General features: G+C 43.6%; 1 protein-coding gene across 1 annotated transcript in view; it reads left to right on the top strand.

Annotated features, from left to right (window-relative positions):
* The first annotated feature begins 539 nt into the window (after positions 1-539).
* Positions 540-12,265, top strand: part of LOC131684896 (unconventional myosin-IXb-like) — a 240,142-nt gene continuing 228,416 nt past the window's right edge. Inside the window, exon 1 of the mRNA XM_058968140.1 lies at positions 540-1,243. The gene's annotated coding sequence lies outside the window, so the exon portion shown is untranslated. The remainder of the gene's footprint in view (positions 1,244-12,265) is intronic.

Genomic DNA, 12,265 nt, shown 5'->3' with positions numbered 1-12,265 from the left:
TATCAAAAATATTTTTTTTGTTGCTTTCATTTAATAATATTTTCTGACTAATATTTTTCCATTTGAACCATTCAACGACAAATAATTGGCTGCAATAGTACATACTTTTAAAATAATTTAGCTAAACTATTCTACTTAATGTTATAGTTAATAATACTAACATAAATATTCGGTAACATAGAAGTATTATAAGGTACACACCTGTTGGATTCGTTAACACCGACAGTTTTTTTTTCTTTCACTCGGGATCACCTGCGATCGTTTTTATTGTGCCTTTCCGCGTTGAAAAAGGCTGATACAGGCTCTGCTGTGCCGACTTGTTACTCCCTCTCATCGCAGCTCACATGACAGCACAATAAAGCACGCACACACACCACCGCACTGCTCGCATGAAACACACGAAGCCCAACTATACGATGAGCAGTGAGCTGGATGCGATGGTGGAGATGGCAGAACATGGTGAGCCGAATGGTTTCTTTTGCGTGAACTCTCTATAGTATATTTTATGCGATACGGCGGTGGGTGAGATTCCTCCGTGGTCTTGGTTTCGGTTGGTCTCTGTGTTCGACTCGACGACGTCGTCGTGTCAGCTTAGCTCCGCGAAAGCCATTGCCATAGTCAGCCAACAGGAGGCCAACGAGAAGAAGTATAGTTGCGTTAAAAAATCTTTCACAGAAGAAACAGAGGAACTTCCTGGACATTTTTTTCGGATGCGATAGTGGCCTTCCGCTAGGGCGTCAGGTGAGGGTGATAGTGTCGAACGATTCGTCGGGATACGGAACCGATTTTTACGAGTGAATCGCGGTCGCTGTTTTTCGGGGAGGTGGATTTTTCTGCGAAATATGTGAGCCATATCTTGTGCAAGGGAAGATTACTGGTGGAATCGATTCCGAGCGTATTGTCGTCGTGGACGGTTTGTGTACTTCCGTGCGGTGAAAATTGAGTGCTTGGGCAACCAGTGACAACATTTACGCCCATTTGCGGTGGTATTGGAGTGGATTTAAGGGGCCGAACGAAACGATTACCGTGGGTCACCCAATGGTGGCAGTAATGGAACGCAGGCGGCCGTGATTTTTCGCTGTCGACATTTTGACATCCATACATACTCGCTTTGTGGAGGGCCTGCTCCTGCTGCTGTGTAAATATGTCTGGAAAAAAGTGACACCAGTGAAGATGGCAGGCATTTGTCCGTCGCGGCCGGAATGATCACCGCTGGAAGAACCACGGTCAGCTTGGGGCAAAGGTGAATAATGTTTTTCTTTTTTCGTGAGAGGGGTTTATCTAATTTCAAGTTGGGAAAATAGGCTTTACATGATGGATGGAATTGCACAAGCAGAAAGGAGGAGGAAAGTGAGCGGACAGATCGAGCGAGTGTGTGTGTGTGCGTGTGTGAAGCTGTGAAAGTGATTCCGGAAAGCTGTGTGTTGGGGACTGTGGGACCAACCGTGTGAACACGGTGGTGGCTCTCAATCTATACTGCTTGGAGTTGAGCCTATACCCGCATATTACTGATAGGATCAACTGGAGACAAGAAAATAGCTGCTACTGTGGATCAATTTTGATACGAGATGGTTGAGATATTTATTTTCATTTCACTAGTAATTTGATTATTTGCATTTTTGGGCACTTTATTTGCAAATTTCTGTATAACACAATGTGATATAGTTTAGGCTCGCTTTATCTTCAATGAATCTCTGGAGTCGAACCAATTGTTGGGAATTTGTCTTACTACATTAATTAAACATCCTAAAAAAATATTTCACACAAGTATCCTTTTTCGTTGAAATTTGACAAGACTATAATGAAAAAAAAAATGGTTCACGAAAGAAAAATAAGTGGTTATTCTATCAGGCCCTCATTTCGTCAATAAATTACAATTTTTACAAACAAATTAAAAAAAAATGAAATCAAAAGAAATTATTTCTTTAGATTTCATTTATTACGATTTTCTTAATCAAACTACTAACTACTAATATTTGTATATTCAGTATACTTATGAGATATTGGAATCTATCAACGGTCACGGGGATAGTTTCTTTACTGCTGAAATGGAAAAGAAACGTTCCGCGAATGTTCCCGTTTTAGGTATACTCGCTATGAGAGATAACTTGGCATTTGAGACATACTGGAATTCTACGGCCACTAAACGAGTTATATTCAGTACTTCCAACCTCAGCCCTCAATACAAAATGGAATCATTCCGTCACATGATGTCCACCAGAAGATAATATAATATAATACTGTGACTTGTCTGGTCCGCCATAAAATGATAGCATTGCTCATAGATCTTATCTTGCTTAGTATCAAGAAATCATCTCCAGTTCACTAGTTTGTTTGTCGTCAGCCTTACTGAGCTCGAAGACATCTCAAGTTTCCTTTAATTGGGTCGATCCATGCTCGTAGCGCGTAGAATGCTCTTTCTCGTCCTCGGGTCTCGCTTCGTGTGGCCAGCGCACGTTGATGATGCTGAAATTAAAGAAACGGCTCATGCTCATCTCTACATACATCTTCTCGCTGATCGACAGCCGCTTGATTACGCCATAGTGCAACTTTGAAGATGGTCGTTCCTTGTGCCGCAGCAGTGTTAGAATGTAACCGCTCGTTTTCCGCTTTTGCACATCAAGAAAAATTCCTGCAATTATACAACGCCAAAATTGTGAGTTTTTGGTTCGTCGAACATACTTTAGTCGAACCCTGCATTGCAAGTTTCAAATCGAGGTCTTTTATCGCTACGTGTGTCTTTACAGGTTGTTCCGGTCCGAAGGTGAGATCGGAGAAGCCATCAAATATTCATTAACTTATTAGTTGGTGGCACTAGATTTGGATGGACCATTTACGATTTTACGCCGATCCGGCTCTATCATGCGGGATCAGGCGCTGCAGGTCAGTTCGCCAGAGGTGATTTAGTGAGGTCACCACCACCAGCAGCAGCTGAAATCATTCAGCCAGAGCAGAAGGATGAGCCAAAAGTAGTGGCAGCGAAATACTTGGTGAATGAAGCTCCACAAGTTTGTGGACGCGAGAAACAATGTTCATAAGAAACTAAGCAGATGGTTCTCAGAATCCGAAAGACGCTAGTATCTGCCATGCAGGAGTGTGACACGGTAACGCGGAGGGCTGATGTAGCTGAGAGAGCATTGGCGTCGGCTAAGGCTACTATCTTCCTAGCCCCTCCGAAGCAGGAGACTTCACCAGGAAACGGAAGGTCAGGCGGGCCCAAAAGGCAGACGCCCGAGGGCGCTGTTGTTGCTGAAGGAAAGTCGTCACCCAAAAGGGAGAAAGCTGAAGTACCGTTGTCGATTGAAAGGAGAAGAGGAAAGGCAAACCATCGGCTCGTCAGAAGGTACCAAAGCGAGCAATCGTGCTCGTCAAAGCCAACGACGCGACGACTTATGCAGCGCTGCTCAAGAATGTGGTAAAAATCAAGCGTACCCAAAAAGACAAGATGCTCTTCGAGTTGAAGAAGAATCCCACGACTAGCATCTCGACCTTGCCGGACACTATTACCAAATCAATGGGTGAAAAAGCAGAAGTTAAAGCCTTAAACCCGGAGATGGTGATTGTGTGCAAAAGCCTTGACGAAATCACGAAGGATAACGAGCTGGAAGCGGATGCAGGTCCACAAGCGTGCACTGAAGCAATTGGGAGTTATAAGCGACTACCGGTTGAGCTTCTACAACCACGTCGACTACGCATGCGAAAATTCGGCGAAGGCAACGGACGCATAAGTCGTGAATCATGCCAAACGACGGCGGCCCGAGAAGCAGCACGAGACGACTGCTATCTACTGTTTCGTCATCGATACTCCGATATAAAACTGTACATGATATCCCGGCTGATGGCCGTACGAGTCACGAGTGCGTACAGAATAATATCGCCGGAGGCAGTTTGCGTTATCGCCGAGATGATCCCCAACTGAATCACTCTGGCTTAGGACGTGGAATGCTACCAACGGAGAAAAGCACGTAATACAAGGAGACTGGTCCGAAAGAACTCGTTGTCGGTTTCGGTTTGGGTACATAGGAAGCATTGAAAGGTGAACTTCTATTTGACGCAGTTTTTGTCCGGACACGTATGCTTCCGGAAGTACTTGCATCAGTTTGGACATGCTTCGTCATCCCTTTGCCCGGAATGCGTGAACGTGCAAGAGACACCGAAACACGTGGTCTTCGAATGCCCCCTCTGCTCGAAGAAGTTCGTAGGGGTATGCCTGGTGTGACAGGACAATATCGTTGAAGAGATACTTCGGACGCTGTCAACAGATTGGTCAGATTGGTTACGAGTATACTCTGCGAGCTACAGAGGAAGTGGTGAAAGGACCAACAAAGTAGCGCCATTGGCTAGAAAGCCACCATGAAACTCGCCAAAAATCGAGATTCGAGAGAAATCCAGCCGCCGGGAAACTCCATTGCCGTCGGTGTAGACTAGATCCACCGCTGGGGAGCAGTTGAGTAGTACGCGACGTAGCACCTGGTTTGGGTCATCGGGATGCCAGTGAATCGAACGTCAGGCTTCACCGGAATTGACGGACCGAACTTGACATCCTACAGGGTACCTTGTGAGTAGGCTAGATTCACCACCGGAGATTAGAACGAGTAGACTGCGTCGTATGGCTAGCAGTGGGTCGTTAGGGCGCCCAGTGAACCGGAAGCTACGCTCCACCCGGGATCGCTGGATGGACCTCAGCACCTACTAGCTTGGTGAATTAGACAATATGAAGTTGCCGCCCAGATTGTCTTCGCAGGGGAAGAGCACTACGTCTCGAACGACAGCTAGCACTTCGAATGCCATAGTCTGTGTGGATGTTGGTGAACTGGTCGCGTGTTTTTTTTACAATGGAGAATGCATTTACGCACTGACCCAGTACACGTGCTTAGTAGTTGCCAAGCTACCACATGGAAGTGTACTGGAGTGTCGGGCTCGACCAGGACTGAACTAACGGATAATACCGACTAAACTCGATTGGGTGCTCACCCCTGCCACACCATGTGAGACTGACTTGTGTGCTCACCTCTAGCATACCATGTGAGACTGATTTGGACGTTCACCCTACACTCCTCTGCCACGCCACGAGGTATCAATAGCGATAGGTATGGGCAGTCCATACATACGTCTATTCACTCACTCGTCTGCCATGCTTCGGTGTGACTACCGCGATTGTCACCCGCTGCGCCACACTTGCCTTAGCATGAGCAGACCATTCGTTTACTTCTCCGCGCTCAGCCCTTTCCACTCTATCTAACCAATCACAAGTTAGCCATGCCTGTCGTCTGCTACTCGGCGCGTCTACACCCGGGCAGTCAGGGCAGATGGGGGCCTCCGCGTGCCCAAACCTGTGGCGGTACTGTCGGAAGCAGCCATGGCCTGACAGGAATTGTGTCAGATATAAGTGAACTTCCCCATGGGGTCTACCCACCCAGTTCGATATCTTAGGTATCAGCCGATGGATCCAACTACTTTTCGAGGAGTTAGCCCACTCGCGCTGCCAGCTGGCGACCGAGGCCACCCTGGCGCACGCCTTAGAGCTGTTGGACATCATCCTCGATCATGCCGCAACAGCCGTCGACGCCCTCTTGTACGCACGACATGGCTGCCGAAGGTCAGCTTGTCATCTATGATGACTCCAAGAATCTTCAGACTCCGCTTTGAAGTGATCACGACTTCTCCCACTTGAATAACCGCGTGTTGTACCAACTTGCGGTTGTTGACGACAACCACCGCCGTCTTATGTTGAGCGAGCTGCAGGCCTCTCGCGCTCATCCATTCCGCCACAGTGTTGATCGCGTGTGCTGCAGTCAGTTCTACCTCGGGTATTGACCCCCCGTAGACCTCCAAGGTTACATCATCGGCGAAACCGAAGTTGTTGACACCAGGAGGGAACTTTAGTCTCAGAATCCCGTCATCCATAAGGTTCTACAATACCGGGCCCAGAATTCGAGTCTTGCGGGACTCCTGCGGTAATAGGAACGCTTCTCTGACCGGCATCGGTATCGTATAAGTACACGGTTCTGGAAGTAGCTTTCCAAAATCCGGTACAGAACCACCGGCAGGCTAAGCCAGCGTAACGAGAGTGCGGCGGCATTCCAGCTTGCGCTGTTCAATGCGTTCTTCGCATCAAGTGTCACTAACGCATAGTATCGAATACTTCGCCTTTTCCGTTGGATCGCTATCTCGGCGGTCTTTACCACTGAGTTGATAGCGTCCACCGTGGACTTACCCTTTCGAAAACCAAACTGATTGCTTGACAGGCCGTCCGTACCTTCTGGGTACGGGCTTAGCCTGTTCAGGATGATTCTCTCAAGCAGTTTGCCCGTCGTGTCAATCAGGCAAATTGGTCTGTACGCCGATGGGTCGTCCGGCGGCTTCCCGGCCTTCGCCAACAGTACCAACTTCTGCCTTTCCCATCTATCGGGAAAACGACACTCGTCAAGGCATCTCTGCATAGCTAGCCTGAACAGAGCGCTGAGAGCGCTGCACAGAGGAGTAACTAGAACAAATTCCTGGCCAATAACCAAAATATTTTTTTTCTATTTTCTATTTCGTTATTTTTTTTACATACCTAAACGCCTGCTGAATAACGTGGCAGAATTAGGAGTATGTCCAAAAATTGTTAAAGATTTTTTGCTTGGATGCAAAATGGTGATATTTTAAAGGGTTTTTTAGTCATTTTAATTATATATCCAGCAATATCGCTTTCTAGTGATGATGACTGTATTAAGTAAGACAATATTATCACAAACGTAGTAGAACACAGCCATTTGCATAACTTTAGGCTAAAACCAACTGAAAATAGTAGTGTTGTCGTGCATTGCATCAACTTTAAAAAAAAGTTTTTTAAACATTATATTCCAAATTTGAATGATAAAAAAGATACATTATACGGCGAGATCCGGCAAAGTTGCTGAAGCAGTATTACAAAAGTAGATTCCAGCTATCTGAAAAACATTCGAACACTTCCGATCTTGTCCGATCCACAGATTCCAAACGATTTGAAAATATTGAATTTTTTAATAATTTGAGGTACACCGAAATGCTGTAGGGCCAAGTGCTATGTTTTCCAAAATGTATCTCTATGAAAATATGCACAGGTGTCCCTTTTCTTCCCCTTTTTTCGCTGATAAACTGTTTTTGCAACTGGAAAACCAAATGTATTCACAAAGATCACCTCAAAATTACTCGTATTCGAAAGGATATAGAAAATTGACCTCTGCACTGGTAGGTGGATAGATGCCAAATGGTTCCAAAAACCAATTTTAGTCTATCTTGTTCATATTAAGGCATAATAAAAGCAATAGCAGCAACAAATAATTTTGGCCAGGAATTGACCCCAGTTACTCCTCTGTGCGTTCGGGAGGTGAAGAACCCTTTGGTCTTCAGAATCAGAATATATTGGCTCAAATGGCACGGATTCGCGTTGGTACTCTCGCACGGGTTGTCGAAACACGCTCCTCTTGCTGCTCTTAATGGCCTTATTAGGGGCCAATTTCGCAACTCGAAACACTTCACGGCGGTCCGCTCTTACCTCCTCGGGTGCGGGTTCGTTGCGTCCTACGTCTAGCTTTGAGGCAGGCTGATCGTAGGGCTACAATCTCGGCACTCCTCCAAAATACCGGACGTCAGCCATTTCTTGGCAGGCTCTTCTTGATCGTGTGTCGAGGAGTAGAACTCCTACTGAAGAAACTAACTATTAAGTGGTTGAAATAGTGTGAGTGCTATTCACATAAAAACGCCGAAGTAATGCCATAAGGTAGTGCCAGGGAGGAATCAGGTTCTGGGCAAGAGTAGTGGCTTTTAGCGGATCACAAGCTCAAACGTTTGAGACGTTAGGGCTTTTGTACATTTTTTCATGCAATCTCAAGGCATTTTTGAAAGTTTTTAATGCCCTCAAAAAAAAAAAAAGAAAAACACAGTCATTGCTCAAAATCGTCGAGCTGAGTCAATTGGTATATAGGACTTGACCCTCTGAGCCTAGCAAAAAAAACACAAACGTTTGCGCGAATTATATACATTTCTTTTAAAAGAAATGTAAAAACAAGCGTGACAATTTTTTTTAACTTCGCAACTAAATTGCAACAAATGTGTATGTGTGATTAGATGTATATATGTATGCAATAGTAAGGCACTACCAGTGGATGCAGACTAGACATGGTCGGGTTCGGGTTTTTGGACCCGACCCGAACCCGACGGGTTTCGGGTCGGGTTCGGGTTCTGTAAATTTAGGCTTCTGGGATTCGGGTCGGGTTCCGGGTTTTCTAATTAGAAATTCTCGGGTTCGGGTCGGGTCCGGGTGTTTGAAATTTTGAACTTTCGGGCTCGAGTCGGTTTCGGGTTTTTCAAATTACAAATTATCGGGGTCGGGCCGGGTTCGTATTTTGAACAAAACAAACCAACCATTTCTTGACGCTGTTTGCGTCTGTGCACAAAACGCAGTCTCTTTTTGTAGTAGTGAATTATACTTCGTGATACGAATGGATGACACATATAACCGTACCAAATGTTAGCACCTTTGGATCGCTAGAATTCGTCGTATTTTCTGGTGTTCAAATTTTTTTTTTCGAGAATTGTCCTACTGGAGCTGTAGAGCTAGGTTCTCGGAAGGGCTCCCCGTCAGAATCACATACTACAATTTGCAGACGAGACAGGCAATGTCGCCCACTAAAACACTGCATTAGGCCAATTGTAGCGGGCCGTGATTCTGAATGTGATATTCATTGTACGGTTCAGTTATGTGCGGGCGTAGGGACTCGCGATCGCGTGTATCATCGCGAAGAGCTCGAGCATTTGTACGTTAACGTGTTCGATCGCGTGTGCGTTTGTATGTCGCGTGTGCTAACGTGTATGTAACTTCGCGTGTACGAATTCTATTCTATAACCGTGTGCCTTTCGCATATTCGCGTGTGTTCTTGGATAATCGCGCGCGGACAGTGAATCTAATACTTTATTTTTTGGTGTACTGCTAAGATGCTAAAAGAGTGTGAGATCTTCCATATCACTAGAGTGCCCGGTGACGTCGCCATAGAACGCGTTATCTAGTGGATATTTGCTTTATTTTTTGATTGGTCCCACTGAATGTATGGGCCTAAGTTTTTAGGACAGAGAGTAATGGTTTCAGGACGTGACAGATTCATGAACGCGCGAAAACGGAAGTTTGTAGGTTCGTGTTTGAGACAGTGTTTGAAACTTCGTGAGTGCTAAAACGTTCTCCTTATTACCGGGATGTTACTAAGTTTGCGCGATCGCGAACGTAGGTATGCGTTGTTAATCGCGAAGGACTTAAGCGTTCGTATGCTAACGTGTTTGTCACGTGTGTTCGCGTTCATGTGACTTCGCATGTACAAGACTGGATTTTGTAACCGTGTGGCATTTCCTATATACGCGTGCGTTCTTGGATGGTCACGCGGACCTTCATTCTGATAGTTGGTTTTTGGTGTACAATTCACATTCTGACAGGGAGTAAGTTACCCCATATCACTAGAGTCCTCGGTCATGTCACCATGTAACGTGATGTCCAGTGGATATGAGAGCTTTCTTTTTTTAATTGATCCAATTGAAGGCATGCACCTGGTCTGCTGATATCAAGGATAGAAACATCCGGAAGTGACCGATTCATGATCGTGCGAGTGTGGGAGTTTTTAGGTTCACGCTTGAGACCTCGTTTGAAAATTTATAGGAGTTGAGACATTCACTTTATCACCGAGATGTTATCATATTTACGAGATCGCGGGTGTAGGTACCGGGGATGGTCGCGAAGGGCTCAAGCATTTGTATATTAACGTGATTGTCGTGTGTGTGACTTCGCGTGTATAATTTTGATTTTATAATGATGTAGCGTGTACTCTTGTTTGATCGCGCGCGAACCGTGAATCTGATGCTTAATTCCGTTTCCCTATGGGGAAATTTGAGTTCCAGGTCATGTCACCATGGAACGTGTTGTTTAGTGAATATGAGCGTCACTTTTTTGATTGGTTCAACTGAAGGCATTAGTCCAGACTGGTAAAACTTTCGGACGTGCCCGTTTCATGATCGCGCGAGATGTGGGTTAATGTTTGGAAGTTTAGAGATGCCACGTTTACTTAACTACCGGGGTGTTTTCATGTAGGCGAAATCGCGGGCGCTAGTATATGTGGATTACTGCAACTGCATGGTCGCGCCCGTAGCCAGGCCTGTTATCGCGAAGGACACGAACGTTTATACCTATATGAGTATAGATAGCGTATAGTAGAGATATACTAATAAAAGGAATCATAACATGCTGAATAAAGAAAAAAGATGCAAAGAGCTTGACTGGAAGTGTATAAATGTAACAATACTATTTAAAATACATGAATAATGTAAAATCAAACTAATAGATGTGCAAAAGAAACATACTAATGAAGTAGAAAAGAAAAACACATGTAACATGCAATCAAACTCGTCTAAATGCAGCAAATGTTGTATATTTATCATTAACGAAAATTGCATGCTGTTAGACTTTCATCATGCTATGCTGGCCGGGAATGGATGACTCACGTGCGTCGGTAAATTTATTTTACCCTAATTTATCCAGCCCGACTTTCCCCAATGAATAGAACCAAATGGTCAGATTGATCATCAGAGTATTAGCCACTATTCTATCATATACGTCAGTTCTGCATCCATTCCCTGACCCAACTGTCACAAATACTCAGACGAATACATACATAGATACACATACGACTAGTACATAACAGTTGTACACTAGTATGAAAAACTACGATTATCACAAAGCTACAACTAATAGGTTCCTACTTATTCTACTTTATTAAATCAATTTAATTATTAAATTAATTTAATTAGTATATGCACGATAAATGGACACGCAATGACTCCCTCCGTGAGCCCCGTCCACGAATACCACAAATAGAACAATATTTGCAAACATGGCACACAGCAAAAGTCAATCTACGTCGATCTGCCAGTCGGCCACGCCACCGCCCATAGACCAGTGGTTTAGCGTTGGTATGCGCTGGTGCGGAGTATGAAAAGACATATAACATTAAAAGGCGCATAAGCCCTCTCGGTCTCCTCGATGCACCACTATCGAGGCGTAATGCAATGCCCATCTTAAAGCAATTGATGCTTGGTGATGTTTGCAATACCGTCAAACCCCTAAACCTTGGGAAGGGGTATTTTCTGGTGTTCAAATATTGTCTTTTTTCATTCTTGCATAAAATTCCGTCTCTTCAGATTCGCTGAATTATTTAATTTTTTAAACGAACATTCATGAGAGAGCATTCAACAATACGCGTTTCACATTAAAAATCTGTTTGCGATTTATTTTCCACGATAATTAGTAATAAACCAAGTCAACAGGAATTTATCGGAAAATATCGGTTCAACTTTCTATTATGGAATATAAATTTCGACAGGTACTTTACTTAGGCCGCGGTGACTTTTTCTCTACGTATACGGTAACTAAAATTGCTCTAAAATGTCTAATTTCTATTAAATTTGTAATCAAATTGAATAGTTTTATTCTAAAATCATTCGTGAAGTAAGCTGTTTAAAAATATTCGTGTTTTGACTATTTAATTATGTAATATTTCATTTTGTATAGAACAAGTTTTTAAAATACGTCAAATTTCCCTTTTTCATTCATATTGCTATAACTCCGGTAGTTTCAAACCGATTTTTACTATCTATATGGCGTTGCAAAGCTTATTATCCTTTTGAACAAAATTATTCAAAAACTGGTCAAATAGTGTATTTATTCCAATGCTTTTTTGAACACCAAACGCCAAAACGGTAAAAATACAGGAATATGCAGTAGCGGAGATGAAACAGGAAGGCGTCAAAGGAACTTTAGTTACTTTGCTATAGTGCTTTGTTATATCAAATAACAGATTCTATTATTCGGCAGAGTTGGAACTTATATAATTTTACACAAGTTTCTCGCTTACTATGCACAGTAGTCCCAAAGAGTAAAAAAGGGGGTTTTTAGATTGCGTCAAAACGGTTGACTTTAGCAATATGATGTCTTTGAGAAAGTTTCTTGGAGTAGAACTCCCCTTCTTTTTGTCTTATTGGATTGATTAATCCCCCTAATAGTGAGTTACGATTTTTTTTCTTCAATAATTCAGATAGACAAATACTTACTTCAGAAAAGTTGTAGAGAAACTCGTTACAAACATTTTACCTAAAGACTTTAACTCTCTATCTTTTAAGCTTTTTGAGATATGGGACATTATTTGTAAAAGGCCCCTTGAAAACAGTTTTTTCATCACAAGTTTTCTTCTAGATTTTTTCC

This window comes from Topomyia yanbarensis, chromosome 2 (assembly GCF_030247195.1).
Source record: "Topomyia yanbarensis strain Yona2022 chromosome 2, ASM3024719v1, whole genome shotgun sequence".
NCBI classification, from domain to species: domain Eukaryota; kingdom Metazoa; phylum Arthropoda; class Insecta; order Diptera; family Culicidae; genus Topomyia; species Topomyia yanbarensis.
This window is presented reverse-complemented; position numbering and strand designations above follow the sequence as displayed.